This window comes from Tachyglossus aculeatus, chromosome 14 (assembly GCF_015852505.1).
Source record: "Tachyglossus aculeatus isolate mTacAcu1 chromosome 14, mTacAcu1.pri, whole genome shotgun sequence".
NCBI lineage: Eukaryota > Metazoa > Chordata > Mammalia > Monotremata > Tachyglossidae > Tachyglossus > Tachyglossus aculeatus.
The window spans coordinates 24,532,853-24,551,625 of NC_052079.1; the positions used below are offsets into that span (position 1 = coordinate 24,532,853).

Genomic DNA, 18,773 nt, shown 5'->3' on the forward strand with positions numbered 1-18,773 from the left:
GTCTCTATATGTTGCCGACTTGTACTTCCCAAGTGCTTAGTACAGTGCTCTGCACACAGTAAGCGCTCAATAAATACAATTGAATGAATGAATGAAAGTCACAACCTCTTTGGGCCTCAATTTCCTCTTTTATAAAATGGGGAAAATAATACTTTTCTTTCCTTGTCTCACAGGGCTGATGTAAAGATAAAATGAGATAACTGATGTGAAAGAAGTTTGGAAGAAAAAAATGTTAGACCAAAAAAAATTATATAATCTCTAAGAGCTTTCATTCTTTTAAGCAATCTGTATTTTCAGAAGAATCTTCTAGCTACAATTTCTCTCATTCCAAATTTTTTATTAGCATGCTATCTTTGCTTTCCTTTCTACTCTTTTAGATCATAAATTTGATCAGGGGAGGGACCAGATCTTCTGTTTTTATTGTATGTTTCCAAGCGCCTAGTATGGTTCTCTGAAAGTAGCCTGTATGATAATGATGATGATGATGATGATGAAGATGGTGGTGGTGGTGGTGGTGTGGTGGAATATAAATGTTCCCTGCCTGGCCTGGCTGCTTTCCATACCTCACTAGACCTTATGAAAATCTTATCAAAATGTTGGTTAGCAGCCCCCAGTTTAGGCCTTATGCCCAAAGGAGAATTGCAGCTGCCTGGCACCATTTTTTTACGGTATTTGTTAAGTACTTAGTATGTGTCAAACACCTTTCTAAGCACTGGGGTAGATACAAGTTTATCAGGGTGGACACAATCTCTCTTCCATATAGGACTCACCATTTAAATTTGAAGGCGAAGGATTTAATCCCCATTTTACAGATGAAGCACGGAGAAGTTAAATGACTTGCCTGAGCTCACACAGCAAGGCATTTGGGCGAACTGCAATTAGAACGCAGGTCCTCTGACTCTGAGGCCCATGCTCTTTCCTCTAGGATGCACTGCTTCTCAATACAAAGACCACCCTATGCATTAAATAAGTATAATTAGTATAATCTTCTAGACTGTGAGCCAGTTGTTGGGTAGGGACCATCTCTATTTGTTGCCAACTTGTACTTCCCAAGTGCTTAGTACAGTGCTCTGCACACAGTAAGCGCTCAATAAATATGATTGAGTGAATGAATGAATATAATGTATGGATGTGTATTTGCAGGTCAATCCAACTGGACCCCAGCCTGGGAACACAATCCAAACCAGCCACGCTCTCCTCTTCCTCCAGGACATCCAGGAGGGGGTCAACCACCAGTTTGGCCAAGCCCCACCATTTCTTCACCTACTTTGAATAGTTCACATGCTGCATGTGGCCAAGGCTATGTGGCCCTTTTAATGTTGAGATCTGTAGTCTTGCTATTGGCTGTGGAGCCACCTTTCTCTTAAAGTGGCGTTATCCCAGAGTATTTTATTATAAATAATCTCATTTTAAAAATAGTTTCATCAATAAGCAGCAAATATGTTTCATGTTCAGAGAAGACACCACTGATGGTGAAATTCACGTGTGTGTGTGTGGTGCGTGTGTGTGTGTGTTTGTGTGTGTGTGTGTGTGTGTATGTGTGTGGCTGAAATAGCCAATGCAGAACCCACAATCCTCCCTGGCCATACTGGACACATAGAAAGGCTTTTCCTTGCTGTGTTGTTACCTTGGATGATTGCAACATTTGATGTTGTTTTAGCTTTATGCCTCTTTGTCTGAATCCCTACAATACTTTTGCTCAAAAGAGCTGCTTCTTTTATCGATATATGCCATGCAGGTCTAGCCTTGGCAGTTGACATCCAGCTTTCAGTTGGAATGTAGCATTGCCTGAGGCTTTATTTTAATTATGTCCTTAAAACATTTTCTCCTTCCTCCTTGCTTTCAATTTTCAAGTTCAGCTTGCTGTAAATGCAAATGATGACTGAATGAATATCCAGCGGTTGTTTAAGAATCCTGCTGTATCATTAATCTTTATGTGTCTCACCCAACATAGCTGTGTTGAGGATGGCATAGCCTCAATGCTAAGAGACTGGCTTCATTCCAGAATGTCATAATATGGGCATCTTATAAGAGAAGGCATTAGGAAGTTTCAGTCAGTCAATTGTATTCATTGAGCACTAACTATGTGCAGAGGATTGTACTAAGTGCTTGGGGGAGTAGATATAACAATAAAGAGACACATTCCCTTCCCAAAATGAGCTTATGATGGAGAAGTCTGGAGAAGCTATTTACTGCCCAAAGGGTCAGTATGAATCAGCATGAGCCAGCAGCACCAAAACCAAGTACAAAGATCCCAGTTTAGCTCCCTTCCCACAAGGAAGGAGGAAAGATAGAGGGGAGTAGAACCAGGCACTGAGACCTCGTGATTAGCAGAATCCCTCCCCATGAGCAGTAGGCAGGATGAAAAGCAGCATGGTCCAATGGATAGAGCATGGGCTTGGAAGTCAGAAGGATCCGGGTTCTAATCCTGGCTCCAACACTTGTCAGCTGTGTGACCTTGGGCAAGTCACTTAACTTCTCCATACCACAGTTACCTCATCTGTAAAATGGGGATTAATGCTGTGAGCCCCATGTGGGACATGGACTGTGTCCAGCCTAATTAGCTTGTATCTCCTCCAGCACTTAGAACAGTGCTTGACATGTAGTAAGCACTTAATAAATACCATCATTATTATGATTAGGCACAGGGTACCCAGCTTGGCTCCCCACTAAAGAGGGGGGAAAAGCAGAGGGGAAGCAAATGTGGATTGACCAAGAGGCAAAGAAGGGGCTAAACGTGATGAGGAGGAAGTGTTGTCTAGAAAGAAAGCAGGACAGGGACTCAGGGTCTGCTCCAGGCAAAACCATGGGGCTCTGCTTCCCACTGAGAAGACCAACCCCAGATTCTGGAGGCTAAGTCCACAGGCTATGGGGTGCTCTGGCTGGATGGGTCAGAGGAGCTCCTGGGTGCCAAGATGCCCAGGGCATCTCCTGCTCTGCTACTGGATGTCCTGCGGCCTGTGGAAGGAATCCCTGATCTGGCATTCCCGCTGATGATGAATGGTGATTCTTGACATTCCCTGAGATCAGCATGGGGATGAGCTGGGACCACCAAGGGTAGAGGGGAGGCAGACCCATGGATGGTTCTCCCAGGAGCTGAATGCAGGCAGATTGGCCATCCTCGGGACCAGTCACCCAGAATGGAAGGTTAGGTTTGACTGTAGGCCAGCCTGGATCAAAGGGCGATTGGGCTGAGGGTCAATACAGAATTGAGAGGAATACAGCCTTCCCTCAGCTCCTACTATCCTGGACTGCCATTTGATGTTGAAGATGGGGTGCTTAAATCATAAATGATAATGGGAATAAAATCTGCTGATGGAGTCCTCCATGATATTGAGTGGCTGAGCCTCGGTCTACCCCAGAACGCATGAGGACCGAGAGCCTTCATGGAGGAATTGATTACAGTGATGTGTTCAGTGCCATTGCAGCTCTCTCCTAAATGCCAGTCGTGTTTCTGCTGGGAAAGTGGATGCAACAGGTGAGTGCAGTAGATTCTGAAGGGGCTCCCAAAGGTTTGTAAGGTCCAGAACCCATTTACAGGATCCTCCATTCTGAAAACCATGAGCAATCTGATTATCTTGTAGTGTAAGTGTTTAACAGATACTTTTATAAGAAAACAATGATGGGGTTTTCCATCAGGAATCTTGGACTGAGAACCTTTGCAAAGGGATTAATTATAATGAGAGTGGTTGCACAGCAACCCTCACCTTCTCTTGCCCCTGCCAGTCACTTTCCTGTGGGGGCACAGAGTGCAATGAGCAAGTACCAGGAAAGGATGCAGCACATTGCTAAGTGCTTGCAAAGGACTCCTCCCCCTCCTCCCCCTCTCCATCCCCACCACCTTACCTCCTTCCTCTCCCCACAGCACCTGTATATATGTATATATGTTTGTATGTATTTATTACTCTATTTATTTATTTTATTTGTACATATTTATTCTATTTATTTTATTTTGTTAATATGTGGAAGTGATCCCAGCAGAGTGCTGCTGCTGCTGTGCTATAGCTCCATGACACCTACTTAGCTGTTGTGGCTTTTGTCACTCTGTGACCGGTCATACCCTGGCCAGGTTAATGAGCTTAGCTCAGAGAGGCAGTGTGGCTTAGTGGAAAGAGCACAGTCTTGGGAGTCAGAGGACTTGGGTTCTAATTCTGGAGTCTGCTGTGTGACCTTGGGCAAATCACTTAACTTCTCTGTGCCTCAGTTACCTTGTCTGTAAAATGGGGATTGAAAGTGTGAGCCCCACTTGGGGCAACCTGATTACCCTGTATCTACCCCAGTGCTTAGAACAGTGCTTGGTGCATAGTAAGCACTTAACAAATACCATAATAATAATAATAATAATAATAACAATAATAATAATAATAATAATTATTATTATTATTAATCAGAGGGGCCAGCAGGAAGCAATAGGAAGCATTATCACTTCCCATAGCTCCTGGTGCTACTGACTCTAGTGGGGCTGAGTGAGCAATGAGGCTGAACAATTAGATCCAGAGTGAGAAAATTGTGATGGGTCTCATCTCACGATCCTTTTTCACCCCAAATGTGGCCAGCAGGAGGGAAGAGGATCGGGAAGTAGCAAGGTATATCTGGGAAGGGGTCCCAACGAACTCTTAGTAGTAGTAGTAGGTTGGAACTCTGTCACACTGATGTGGCGAGTCACCTCTACCCAGAGCTGGGGATGCCACTCTGTCAGACCTTGTGTGGCGCCGAGAGACCGATCGGATCACCTCGTTAGAGCTAGGAGGAGTGAATATTCTAAAAATTTGACCTGGGAACTTGAAAGGAAGCCCATTGGGTGTTACTTGGTTGGGAGGTAGCCCATTTGGGGTTACCTGTTTGAGAGGTAGCCTGTTTGGGGTTACTTGAAAGGAAGCCCATTTGGGGTGGTTAGTGAGGGGTCTCCTTCCCAGTTTTACCAGCTGCTAGAAGTGGGGTACCATGCTGGCCAGTGTATTTACTGCTAATAAGCCTAGATATAACTTTGTCCCTGAGGGTTACCTATTGTGGGTTCTTTGTGCTACCATCTTAGAGAAGCAGCATGGCTTAGTGGTAAGAGCCCGGACTTTGGAGTCAGAGGTCATGGGTTCAAATCCAGTCTCTGCCACTTGTCTGCTGGGTGACTTTGGGCAAGTCACTTAACTTCTCTGTGCCTCAGTTACCTCATCTGTAAAATGGAGACTAAGACTGTGAGCCCCACGTGGGACAATCTGATAACCTTGTATCTACCCCAGCACTTAGAACAGTGCTTTGCACATAATAAGCACTTAACAAAAATTATTATTATTATTATAAAGATGTGAATTTAGCTTTGTTCTGATGACTTGACACCTGCCCACATGTTTTGCTTTGCTGTCTGTCTCCCCCTTCTAGACTTTGAGCCCATTGTTGGGTAGGGACCATCTCTATATGTTGCCAACTTGTACTTTCCAAGCACTTAGTACAGTGCTCTGCACACAGTAAGCGCTCAATAAATACGATTGAATGAATGAATGAACCTGCTTCCATTACTCGTAACCCTCTAGTCTGTGAATCCATTTCCAACCCTCCAATCATTCATTCATTCATTCAATCGTATTTATTGAGCGCTTACTGTGTGCAGAGCACTGTACTAAGCGCTTGGGAAGTACAAGTTGGTAACATATAGAGAAGGTCCCTACCCAAAAGCGGTCTCACAGTCTAGAAGAGGGAGACAGACAACAAAACAAGACATATTAACAAAATAAAATAAATAGAATAGTAAATAGAATAGTAATAGAATCCTTGAGCTCACAAGTTACCCGGTGGTTGGTCCCACCTCGTGACACAATCCCATTAGCCAGATCTTTTGCAGGATACCTATGGTGTCTGACCCCCTTCTTGGAACACCTTAAGTGGTTCTTGAGTCAGAAATCTTCACCACTGACATCACAGTTCCCTGCACACATTCAGTCAAGACTTCCATAACTGTGTTCTTTCTGCAGAACTAAGAGCAGAGCTAACAAAGTCACTTAATTTTCACCATCTGCTTTATTCTCATATTGATTTGAGTTCAACTACACAAGAGGAGTAGTTAATTGTTTATTCATTATTCATTGAGTGCTTATTCAATGGAGGGTACCTGATTAAGCACTTGGAAAGGTAAAGCACAATAGAGGTAAAAGACTCAAGGCCTTCTCTAAAGGAGCCTCCAAAATCCAACAGGGGAGACAGGCAGACACAAACTTATTTAAAGTTATGAGGAAAAAGAGAATGAAAGGAGAATAAGTAAATAATAAATGCGGGGAAACATGGTCTGAACGTTTTTGAAGGAAAATGATTTGGGCAGCAGAATACAATATGGAGTATGTTGTCACTTTGGCTGTAAATTGGTTCTGCATGTGTAAAACCTTCATATGCACTTCACATGGGCTGCACCCTCCCTGTCTTCCTCCTTGCTGACCATGTGCCTAGAGGGAACATGACTGATAGGCATGAGAGAGTGTGAGTGACACACCAGACCACCACTCTCCCCTCCTTCAAAGCATTATTAAGGTCACATCTCCAAGAGGTCTTCCCCGATTAAACCCTCTTTTCCCTGGCTCGCTCTCCCTTCTGCGCCATTGTACCTAGGTGAACATGGGCACCCACTGTCTCAAGGTCAAAATGCTCTCTGTGATTTCCTGAGCCAGCAAGGCAAAACTCGGAAATACAAGCAGGACACCAAAACCTGTTAGACTTCCTCAAGGCACCTCCTTGCCACTAAGACTGCTAGACTTCCCAGGCCAGGAAAGCAGAAGTAGATGTTCCTCATCCCTGTGCTCATCAAATGAAGTATGGAGGAGGAAGAGAGGGGTGGAGATCAGAGAGTCAGAAGCCAGAAGTTGAATTGGCCCAAGAGGACAGATAATAAATAGCTCCCACCTCTGACATTCTGGGCAGCGGACCAGGACTTGTAGCAGCTGCTCCCATATCATCCCTGCCCAGAGTGCCTCATGCCCACTCCGTCTCTGGAACAACACACTAAGTGAGGGACTGCGGGACAGTTGAGAGTCTCGCTAAGTGTTCATGGGCAGGAGCTAGGTCCTTTTCCATGTGCATGTAATTTGCAAATGAATTCCTGCACAACTAGATGTGACCAGAAGGCAAGAATGGGAACTCTGTGGCAAAATGCAGCCAGAGGAGAGGGATCTGTGAACATAAAGGGCCTTCTGAACCACCCAGAAAAGATCTTCACGCTGTGCAAATCCCCTCAGGTGGAGGGACCTGAGGACATGGCATAGTGCATAGAACCCGGGCCTGGGAGCCAGAAGGTCATGGGTTCTAATCCTGGCTCTGCCATATGTCTGCTGTGTGACCTTGGGCAAGTCACTTCACTTCTCTGTGCCTCAGTTACCTTATCTGTAAAATGGGGATTGAGACTGTCAGCCCCATTTAGGACAGGAACTGTGTTCAACCCAATTTGCTTCTATCTACCCCAGCGCTTAGTGCGGTGCCTGACATATAGTAAGTGCTTAACAAATACCATAATTATTATTATAATGCCATTTTGTACTCTGGACCAATCCAGTCCTGCCTCTCAGTGGAAGGTAGGTCTGCCCACAGGGCCTTCTGAGTAATTAAGGAAGCTTCAATGAATGTGTTTCTAGTTATTATTGTTGAGTTTTGTTTTTAAAATGTGCATTTATTTACCCAGTAGACAGTATGTGCATTTCAGTTAGAATTTCCTTTTCACATGGTGTTATAGTCTCCTCCTTCTGTATAGCCAGAGGAGTTTATTCTTTCTCTCTGTCTCTCCCTCTCTGTGTGTGTGTGTACTTTGCCAACGTCTCCCTGGTGAAGAGCAGACAAGATCGGGCGCTGATGTCCAGGCAGCCGTACTGCATCTCCCTGGAACTGAAGCTGCCCAAGTCCCCCATGAACCAGGAGCTGGGCATGTTCATGGTGACCATCTCCTGCTACACCTAGGGTGGCTGCATCATCTCCTTTTCGGCTCAGTTGGCAATGCTGCATTACCACTCGGCCCTGCTGCAGTAGTTGGACACGCTAGTCTTCTCCAGCCTCCTCCTGTCAGGCTTTGCAGAGCAGAAGCAGCTGCTGGAAGTGGAGCTGTACGCTGACTACCATGAGGACTCATATGCACCAACCACGGGGGTGGTGATCCAGATCTAGAGTAACCACATCCAGTTCTACGGAGCCCAGCTGCGGATTCACGCCCACTTTACGGGGCTCAGGTACCTGCTGTACAACTTCCCTGTGACCTCGGCCCTCGTCGGCATCGCCAGCAACTTCACCTTCCTCAGCGTCATCGTGCTGTTCAGCTACCTGCAGTGGGTGTGGGGCAGCGTCTGGACCCGGGACTGCTTCTCCCTGCAGGTGTACATCCGAGACAGGGACCGTTCCCAGGAGGAAGCCCAGCGCAAAGTCGCCGCTCACCAGACAGGGCTGCAGGAGGAAGAAGAGGAGGATGAGGAGGTAGAGGAGAAGAGACCAGAGCTGCAGTCACCTGATGAGGAGGGCCTGGAGCAAGAGACCAGCAATGGTCTGAGGTCTTGGGAGGATGCCACGCTGCTGACGGGGGCCAACTTGCCCCCGATGCCTCCTGAGACGGTGGGGAGCGCTGAGTCCCCTTCGACGGCTCTCCGCCACCGACCCACCTGCTCCAGCTCCTGAGGTCACTGTGGGCCACGGTCCCACCTTCCCACCCCGCCATCCCCCGTAATAAACTCTCTTTTCTCTGGGTGGTTGCCTGACTGTTTGCGCTGGCGGAGGGGGAAGGTGGGAAGGCCGGGGGAAAATTCCTCTTCTCTGGGGCTTTGAGAGGGAGCAGGGAAGGAGGGAGGCATTACCTGTATACGTGTATATATGTTTATACATATTTACTACTTTATTTTACTTGTACATATTTATTCTATTTATTTTATTTTGTTAATATGTTTTGTTTTGTTGTCTGTCTCCCCCTTCTAGACTGTGAGCCTGCTGTTGGGTAGGGACTATCTCTATATGTTGCCAACTTGTACTTCCCAAGCACTTAGTACAGTGCTCTGCACACAGTAAGCACTCAATAAATACGATTGAATGAATGAATGAATGTATAAAGTGTATCCAGTTTTACATAGAAAATCATCTGCTATTTTTGTTGTTCAGGTGAATCCAGAACCTAACTTCCCTTTTCTATGGCAAATTGTTTCATTTTATGTTAATATGCTTGTCATTTGAAGATGCAACAAAGGGAGGGAAACCTAAAAGCCAGGCAAGATAATGAGAAAGTCAGAGCACTGAAAGATTACCAGAGTGGAAGTACAGAACACACAACCCTAACAGTAATGTCTCTTCTCTTGTTTTTGAAGACATACGAAAGTCTCAGAAATGGAACCATTTTGTTTTGCTCTTTATTCACTGACTGCTTCTCTAACCTACCACAGTTGCTGTTGAAAGCTGCTGCTGCTTCTCCTTAGAAGCAGGTTAACACTGTGGTTAACCTCTAAGCTTTATTTGTAACAGGGAAGTGAGCCTGTCTCACAACTTGGTTGGGTTGCTGCTTAATGTTAGATTTGTCTATCCCAATAAGCCCCCAAATGCAAATTCTGCTGCAAATAGTCTTTAAAAACCTTCTTGGTAGGAAGCAGAAAATAGAAGTGATGAAACAGAGAGAGTCTCAAAGGATGTCAGAATTCTCAGTGATCTTAATTTTTTAACTATATTTTCTAGGAAATGAATACACTGATGAATCGTATTAACTGAGCACTTACCGTGTGCAGAGCACTGCACTATGCATTTGGGAGACTACAATATAGCAGAGTTGTTAGACATGTTCCTTGCCTGCAAGAGACTTACAGTCTATAATGTATACTCATCTTTTATTCATAATTGTATCTTTGAATTATTTGGCAGGCTTCCAAAGCTGAATGATAAAAATACTTCCTGATCCAAGGGAAAAGGTGACTGAGGTCTGAGGCCTATTCAGCTGTTGGATTAAAGTCACACCTTCACTGGGCCAGTTTGGGCAACTGCTGTGATGATGATGGCGTTTATTAAGCGCTTACTATTTGCAAAGCACTGTTCTAAGCGCTGGGGAGATTACAAGGTGATCAGGTTGTCCCATGGGGGGCTCGCAGTCTTAATCCCCATTTTACAGATGAGGGAACTGAGGCACAGAGAAATTAAGTGACTTGCCCAAAGTCACACAGCGGACAAGTGGCAGAGCAGGGATTTGAACCCATGACCTCTGACTCCAAAGCCCATGCTCTTTTCCACTGAGCCACGCTGTGGGCCCTGTGACCTAGGGGACTCCTGTCCCTCCCCCTCCCCTGGAGGTGGGAAGCAGAAGCCCTTCACTGAGATTGAGAAAGAGCGGCCAGAGAGGAGAACTGAGAGAGGACAGTGTCAGTGAAGGTAAGGTTGGATAATGTTTCAAGGGGAAGAGGGTGGGGTCAAAGGGGATTAGAATAGTGTGGCGGCCATTGGATTTGGCAAGGAGGAGGTCATTGTGACCTCACAGAAGGCCATTTCTATTGAGTGATGTGGGCAGAAGCCAGTTTGCAGGGGGACAAGAAGAGAAACTGGAGGCAGTGGGTGTTGGCAACTCACTCAATGAGTTTAGAGAGGAATAGTAGGAGAGAAGTGGGGCAATAAATGGAGGGAGCAGTGAGGGCAGGGTAGGATTTTTATTTTTTGGATAAGGGACATAGGCGCATGTTTGAAAAAAGTAGGGAAGAAGTCATTGGAGCCCGCACCCTCCACTCCTCTGCCGCTAATTTCCTCACCCCGTGCCTCATTCTCACCTGTCCCGCTGTTGATGCCCGGCCCGCATCATCCCCCTGGCCTGGAATGCCCTCCCTCCGTACATCCGCCAAGCTAGCTCTCTTCCTCCCTTCAAGGCCCTACCGAGAGCTCACCTCCTCCAGGAGGCCTTCCCAGACTGAGCCCCCTCCTTCCTCTCCCCCTCCTCCTCCTCTCCATCCTCCCCGCCTTACCTCCTTCCCCTCCCCACAGCACCTGTATATATGTATATATGTTTGTATGTATTTATTACTCCATTTTTTGTACATATTTATTCTATTTATTTTATTTTGTAAATATGTTTTGTTTTGTTCTCTGTCTCCCCCTTCTAGACTGTGAGCCCACTGTTGGGTAGGGACCGTCTTGATATGTTGCCAACTTGTACTTCCCAAGTGCTTAGTACAGTGCCCTGCAAACAGTAAGCGCTCAATAAATACGACTGAATGAATGAATGAATGAAAAGAAGGGAAGGGGCAAATGTTTTGATAAGTTGCTAAAGGGGTGGGGTTAGCGGTGCAGGTGGAGGGGGTATAATTTGAGAGATGATGGGAGATCTCTTGAGATACTTCTGGAAAGGATGGGAGAGGGAAGGGAAGGAGGAGGGAAGGAGATAGGAAGGAAGGGTGATGTGAAGCAGTGAGCTAGGGAGCTGGAAGAAAAAGGATGGGGACTGGAAACATCTTGAAAACCAAGGGTGCAAGGAAATTAGAGTGTTTTTAAAATTGATATTTGTGACACACTTATTATGTGTCAAGCACTGGGCTAAGCGCTGGGGTAGATACAAGATAATCATGTCAGACATAGGCCCCATTCTACATGGGGCTCACAGTCTAAGCGGTATGAGAAGTGGTGTTTGTTGGCTGGCTGACTCAGTGTGGAATCAGGGCTAAGTATGGGAGTCCATAGGGCTGTATGGGCCTCTTCTGAATTCTGTGGAATGGCACGGGGATGATAATGGTCATTGAGCCAAACCCCAAAGAGAGAAAATAATGGGCTAAATTCAACAAAATCACTCAGCAAGAAAAACAGCAGTGCATTACTACTGGTTAGAACTGCATTAAAACAGGGATTGATGGGGCTGCAGCCTATGGGTCCTGGACTTTGGGTGGGTCAAGTCCAAACGCTTCCTCCTTCCCCTCTACCCCAGAAATCATGTCCTTTCATAGCCTTATCAAAACTATTGCTGCTTGAGGCATTATGACGATAGTGCCCAAAACAGACTTTCCCAAAATGGCCACCGCACATAGAGGATGGTTGTGTTGATGTTGGCCTGCAGGTTCCACAGCCTGCTCCTCCCACTGCCCCTCGGACACCACACAAGCGTGGTGGCCATTTCAAATTTCTCCACTCTGTCAAGGAGAGGGTAGTTGATGGAGGAGACAAAGGGCAGTGAGGCCATGGAGTGCCACAGGCTTGCAGCTCCACTCTGGTCTACTGATACTGTCCTGGACTGGTCCTGCTACTACCAACACTGTCCCTGCCACCCAGCTACAAACAGTCCTCTCAGCTGAGCACAGGCCCGATGACGGAATGGCCCGCTCTGATTTGTATGGTTCTTAAAGGGGATACTCTGCCCTTCAAATTGTTCATTTCAGAGCCAGGGCAGGTTGGGAATGGGCAGCATGGGTGAGGAGCCTGTGTGTCCCAGAGCTCAGTGAGGTGACTACTTTCCTGCAGGAGCTCAGTGCAGCAGCTGCATCTCTGGCTGCCCCTCAGAAACCCCACATCCCTCACCTCTAAGGGTGCCACGTGGGGCACTGCTGGCCAGCCTCCTGAACCATTAGATCGATGCTTAAAAGCCCCTCAACCCCCATCCTTCCCTGCTCTCCCCCTTTCTCTAATAGATATTAATTACCACCCCTCCTGCTAGTTATTATCTTCCCCGGAGGTATCTCCATGGTGAACCCCAGGAGGAATGCTGCTGGTTTCTTGTTGGAGGAAGGTTTAGTAACCAAACGGTGAATATTGAGAAGAAAAGAGGGTTTGGTATTGTTAAAACAGAGCTCAGGGCATGATAGGGATAATAATAATAATAATAATGATGGCATTTATTAAGCGCTTACTATGTGTGAAGCACTGTTCTAAGTGTTGGGCAGGTTACAAGGCAATCAGGTAGTCCCACAGGGGGCTCACAGTCTTCATCCCCATTTTACAGATGAGGTAACTGAGGCCCAGAGAAGTTAAGTGACCTGCCCAAAGTCACACAGCTGACAATTGGCGGGGCTGGGATTTGAACCCATGACCTCTGACTCCAAAGCCCATATGCTCTTTCCACTGAGCCACGCTGCTTAAGTGAAATCAGAAATCTCCCACTTCAGTATCTACTCTGCGTATTTAATAATAATAATAATGGTATTTGTTTAGCACTTAACTATGTGCAAAACACTGTTCTAAGCACTGGGGGATACAAGGTGATCAGGTTGTCCCACGTGGGGCTCACAGTCTTCATCCCCATTTTACAGATGAGGTAACTGAGGCACAGAGAAGTTAAGTGACTTGCCCAAAGTCACACAGCTGACAGTTGGCAGAGCCGGGATTTGAACCTGTGACCTCTGACTCCCAAGCCCATGCTCTTTCCACTGAGCCATGCTGCTTCCCTATTTCACTGTCCTGTATTTGGCTGGGGGCTGGGGGATGGGCTCTCAGATGCCTCTCAGATTGAAGAGGTGCTGGGGGGTGAGCAAGTACATCTTCTCACTGTACTTAACCTCACTCTACCTTGATCTCATTTATCTCACCACTGACCTCTTGCCCACATCCTGTCTCTGGAATGCCTCTGGAGGGCACCCTGGAATGCCCTCCCTCTTCACATCCAAGGGACAATTATTCTCCTCTGCTTCAAAGCCTTATTTATTCATTCATTTATCGAAGGCACATCTCCTCCAAGAGCCCTTTCCTGACTTCCTGACTCCCACTCCTTTCTGTGTCACCCTGACCAACTTCCTTTATCCATCCTCCCTCCCAGCCCCACAGCACGTCTGTACATATCTGTAAATTATTTATTTATATTAATGTCTGTCTCCCTCTCTAGGCTGTAAGCTCGTGGCAGGCAGGGAATTTGTCTGTTTATTTCTATATTGTGCTCTCCCCTCTCAGGGTAGCATCTGGGGAATTTCTAGAACTCTACCAGTCTCGACTATGGGAGGGAGAGTCAAGCAGAGGCATATCTATTCCATTCCTAGGTCAGGCAGTGGCTAGTGAGTAGAAGGCAATATGCTACAAATCAAAACTCACTTGTGCTGGGCAGCAGCAGCATGGGAGAAAAACGAGGGGGGAGTTCAAGTTCAATGCTTGGAAGGAGGCAATGGTAAACTACTTCCATATTTTTACCAAGAAAATGCTATGGATATGCTACCAGAGCGATTGCAGATGGAGGTGGGGCATTCTGGGAGAGATATGTCCAGGGTGTCGCTATGGGTCGAGACGACTTGACAGTTTGAGACAAGACAAGACTCTCCCAAGCACTTAATACAGTGCTCTGCCCACAGTAAGTGCTCAATAAATACAATTGAATTCATGAATGAAGTGAGGGAAAAAGTGGGTCCAGGGAACTTGCAGACAACTGAAGTGGTAGCAGCCTCCTGGATGTCCCTGCCTGTGAGGAAATCAAAGCTCTCCCCATGTCTCCTCAACCCTTTTCTCCTCAACCCAAACTGGACAAAACATGGAAGGTCCACATGGCTGGGCCAGAGGTGCTCTGTGGGAGAATGTGGTGTGTGTGCACATTCCCGATGGATGTGTGCGTGTATCTCCCGCTCATCTAGTGCTGCACTTCTGGGTGACACCATGGCAGGGGAAGGGGAGGACCTCTGCACAATCTTGCAGGCTCATCTGCTTATGGGGGAGCAAACAGAGGAGGAAGGGTGGAGAGGGGAGGAGGGGGAGGAGGAGAAGAAGCACTTCAGGAACCATCAGGGACAGAGCAGGGCCCAAGATTCTCCCTTTCCCCGCAGTATGGCGAGGCTGTCTCAGCTCCTTTTCCCCTCAAGGTATACCCCAGACTAATGCTACACATAAAGCCATCTGCGTCCAGCCCCATGCCCCCATTGTAACTGTGGCAAAATCTTCCCAACCTAATAATAGTATGTATTAAGCCTCTCTATGTGCAAAATGTTATATTAAGAGTTGGGAAAAAGAATGCAGATGAAAATTAGACAAGCTCCCTGACCCTCAAGGGGCTCTCCATCAAAGAACAATAAAGGAGGGTTGGAGATAGATACACAAGAAAAGACCAACAACATAAGCAGAAAAAGCAAAGAAGCAGCATGTCCTAGTGGAAAGAGCACAGGCCTGGGAGCCTGCCACATGCCTGCTGTGTGACCTTAGGCAAATCACTTGACTTCTCTGTGCTTCAGTTTCCTCAGTTGTGAAACGGGGATTTAATACCTGTTCTCCCAACTACTTAGGATGTGAACCCCATGTGGGACAGGTACTGTGAGCACTTGGAACGGTGCTTGACACAAAGCACTTAATAAAATACCATTAAAAACACCAACCCCCAAACCAACCACAACACGATTGAACCCCGTGCGGGACAGGTACTGTGAGCACTTGGAACAGTGCTTGACACAAAGCACTTAACAAAATACCATTAAAAACACCAACCCCCAAACCAACCACAACATGAAAAGACCAAGGCAGAAATGAATATGATAGATTTACAGTTTTATTCTCCTGGCCACCCAGGAAGGACTGTTGAGGGTCCAACAGCCTCAAACATTCTAAAAATTCAGAAGGCCTCCTGCTATTCCTGTGTCCTTCCTCACCCTGTTGTGGTGGAGAGAACGGGATGTCTTTTGTTGTGGAGACTGCAGGGTGCCTTCTGAGAGGCGAGGCTTGTCATCTGATATAAAAGGACTGGGAATAATAATTATTATTGTATTTACTGAGCACACGCTATTTGTTGAGCACATACTATTGCTGGGGAAGCGGCATGGACTAGTGGAAAGAGATGGGGGCTGGGAGACAGAAGGACCTGGGTTCTAATCCTGACTTTGCCATTTGTCTGCTGTGTGACCTTGAGCAAGTCACTTAATTTCTCTGAACCTCATCTATCTCATCTGCAAAATGAGGATTAAGACTGTGAGCCCCATGTGGGATAGGGACTGTGTCCAACCTGATTTACTTGTATCTATCCCAGTGCTTAGAACAGAGCTTGACACATAGTAAACACTTAACAAATACCATTATTATTGTTGTCATGTACTGTACTAATTACTGGGGTAGATACAAGATGATCAGGATCAGACACAGTCCCTGTCCCACCTGAGGCTCATAAATCTAAGTAGGAGGGAGGGCAGGTATGTAATACCCATTTATGGATGAGGAAACTGAGGCACAGAGCAGAAACATGACTCGTCCAAGGTCATATAGCAGGAAAGTGGCAGGGCTGAGATTAGAATGCAGGTCCCCTGACTCCTGGGCCTGTGTCCTTTCCATTAGGGCCTGCTGCTTCAGTCTATGGCCTTGTTCCAGCCCCATCACAGTGGGGAGCAAGTAGGATGGGGCCTGATATTGAGGAGATTTTATTAAAAGTTCACCCTGATCTACTACCCTGATCTCTAGGGGTGATCATGGGTCAGTATGGTTCCCCAAGACCACTGAATGAATCTGTAAGCTGTATTACTGACATAGAATGTCTGCTAATTCTATTGTGTTGCACTCTTTCAAGCAAGCACTTAGTACAGCACTAGGCAATTAGTAAGCACTCAATAAATACCATTAATTGATTGATTGATTGAGGTGCCCTGCCCTTAGGTAACAGCCAGTGAACTCAAGTGCCCTTCATCTTGCTATTTGTTTGACTCATTATGCCTGTCCAATGAAAAGCCCAGGTTTGGAAGCCCTGCTGCTCCTGAGTCATGCGATTGCAACCCGTGATATGAAACTAGATGCTGAGGTCTATGCCTGGGTAATATGAATACATCTGGGAGCAGTAGACACTTGACCTGATGCTACCAACAGGGCAGAATATAATGCTCATATTCCATCACAGATTTAAATCCTTTAGAGGTCATTTAGCTGCTGAACTATTAGCTTTAGTAAATTCATGAATAATAGTAATAATAATAATGATGGCATTTATTAAGCACTTACTATGTGCAAAGCACTGTTCTAAGCCCTAGGGAGCCTACAAGGTGATCGGGTTGTCCCACTGGGGGCTCACAGTCTTAATCCCCATTTTACACATGAGGTAACTGAGGCCCAGAGAAGTTAAGTGACTTGCCCAAAGTCACACAGCTGACAATTGGTGGAGCCATGATTTGAACCCATGATCTCTGACTCCAATGCCCATGCTCTTTCCACTGAGCCATGCTGCTTCTCTAACCAATGAATCCAACCTTAGTGGTTTGAAAGGCCCTAGAATATTGTTGCATGGGTCTGAAAGATAAAAAACTCCAAAAGGGGGCTTGAATGAACTTCCCCTGGGGGAGCAGAATGCTACCAGATTCAGCTCTTGGAGAGCAGGCATCATGTCCACCAACTCTATTGCATTGGCCTCTTATAAGCACTTAATACAGTACTCTGTATGCAGTAAGTGCATTGATTTATTCATTCAGTAATTAATTTATTCAGTGGTATTTATTAAGTACTTACTGTATGCAGAGCACTATACTTAAGCATTTGGGAGAATACAATACAACAATAAACAGACACATTCCCTGCCCACAACAGCTTACAGTCTTGTGGGAGACAGACGGACATTAACTTGAATAAATAAATTACAGATATGTACATAAGTGCTTGGGGCTGGGAGAGGGGATGGATAAAGGGAGCAAGTCAGGATGATACAGAAGGGAATGGGAAAAGAGGAAAGGAGGGCTTAGTCAGAGAAGACCTCTTGGAGGAGATGTGCCTTCAATACGGCTTTGAAATCCAGGAAAGTAATTGTCTGTCGGATATGAAGAGGTAGAGCATTCCAGGCCAGAGGCAGAACAAGGGCGAGATGTCAGCGGTGAGATAGATGAGACTGAGGTATAGTGAGAAGGTTAGCATCAGTGGAACAAAGTGGGTGGGCTGTGTAGTGGTAGGAAAGTAGCAAGGTGAGGTAGGAGGGGGCAAGGTGATTGAGTGCCAATGGTGAGGAGTTTTTGTTTGATGTGGAGGTGGATGGGCAATGACTGGAGATTCTTAAGGGGTGGGGAAACATGGCCTGATCGTTTTTGTAGAAAACTGATCCAAGCAGCAGAGTACGGACTGTAGTGGGGAGAGACAGGAGGCAGAGAGGTCAGCAAGGAGGCAGGATAATCAAAGCAGGATAGGACAACTGATTGGATTAACATGGTAGCAGTTTGGATGGAGAAGAAAAGGGCTGATTTTAACAATGTTGTGAAGGTCCAATTGACAGGATTTAGTGATGGATTGAATATGTGGATTGAATGAGAGAGAGGAGTCAAGGACAATGCTGAGGTTATAGGCTTGTGAGACAGGAAGGATGGTGGTGCCACCTACAGTGATGGGAAATTCACAGGGAGGACAAGGTTTGGGAGGGAAGATTAGAAGTTCCACTTTAGACATATTAAGTTTGAGGTGGTGGGAGGACATCCAAGTAGAGATGTCTTGAAGGCAGGGGGAATTGTGAGACTGGAGAGAGGGAGACATCAGGACTGGGGATATAGATTTGGGTATCATCCACATAGTGGGATAGTTGAAGCCATGTGAGTGAATGAGTTCTCCAAGGGAAAGGGTATAGACGGAGAATAGAAGGGGACCCAAAACTGAACCTTGAGGGACACCCACAGTTAGGGAGTTGGAGGAAGATGAGGAGCCCGTGAAAGCAAATATCAATTCATTCATTCAATTGTATTTATTGAGCATTTACTGTGTGCAAATCACTGTACTAAGCGCTTGGGAAGTACAAGTTAGCAACATATAGAGACGGTCCCTACCCAACAACTGGCTCACAGTCTAGAAGTGGGAGACAGACAACAAAACAAAACATGTAGACAGGGCCAAAATCGTCAGAACAAATAGAATTATAGCTATATGCACATCAGTAACAAAATAAATAGAATAGTAAATATGTACAA

At 46.1% G+C, this 18,773-nt stretch overlaps 1 pseudogene; it reads left to right on the forward strand.

Moving 5' to 3' along the window:
• The first annotated feature begins 6,455 nt into the window (after nucleotides 1–6,455).
• Nucleotides 6,456–8,768, forward strand: LOC119936593 (annotated as a pseudogene).
• The last annotated feature ends 10,005 nt before the right edge of the window (nucleotides 8,769–18,773 follow it).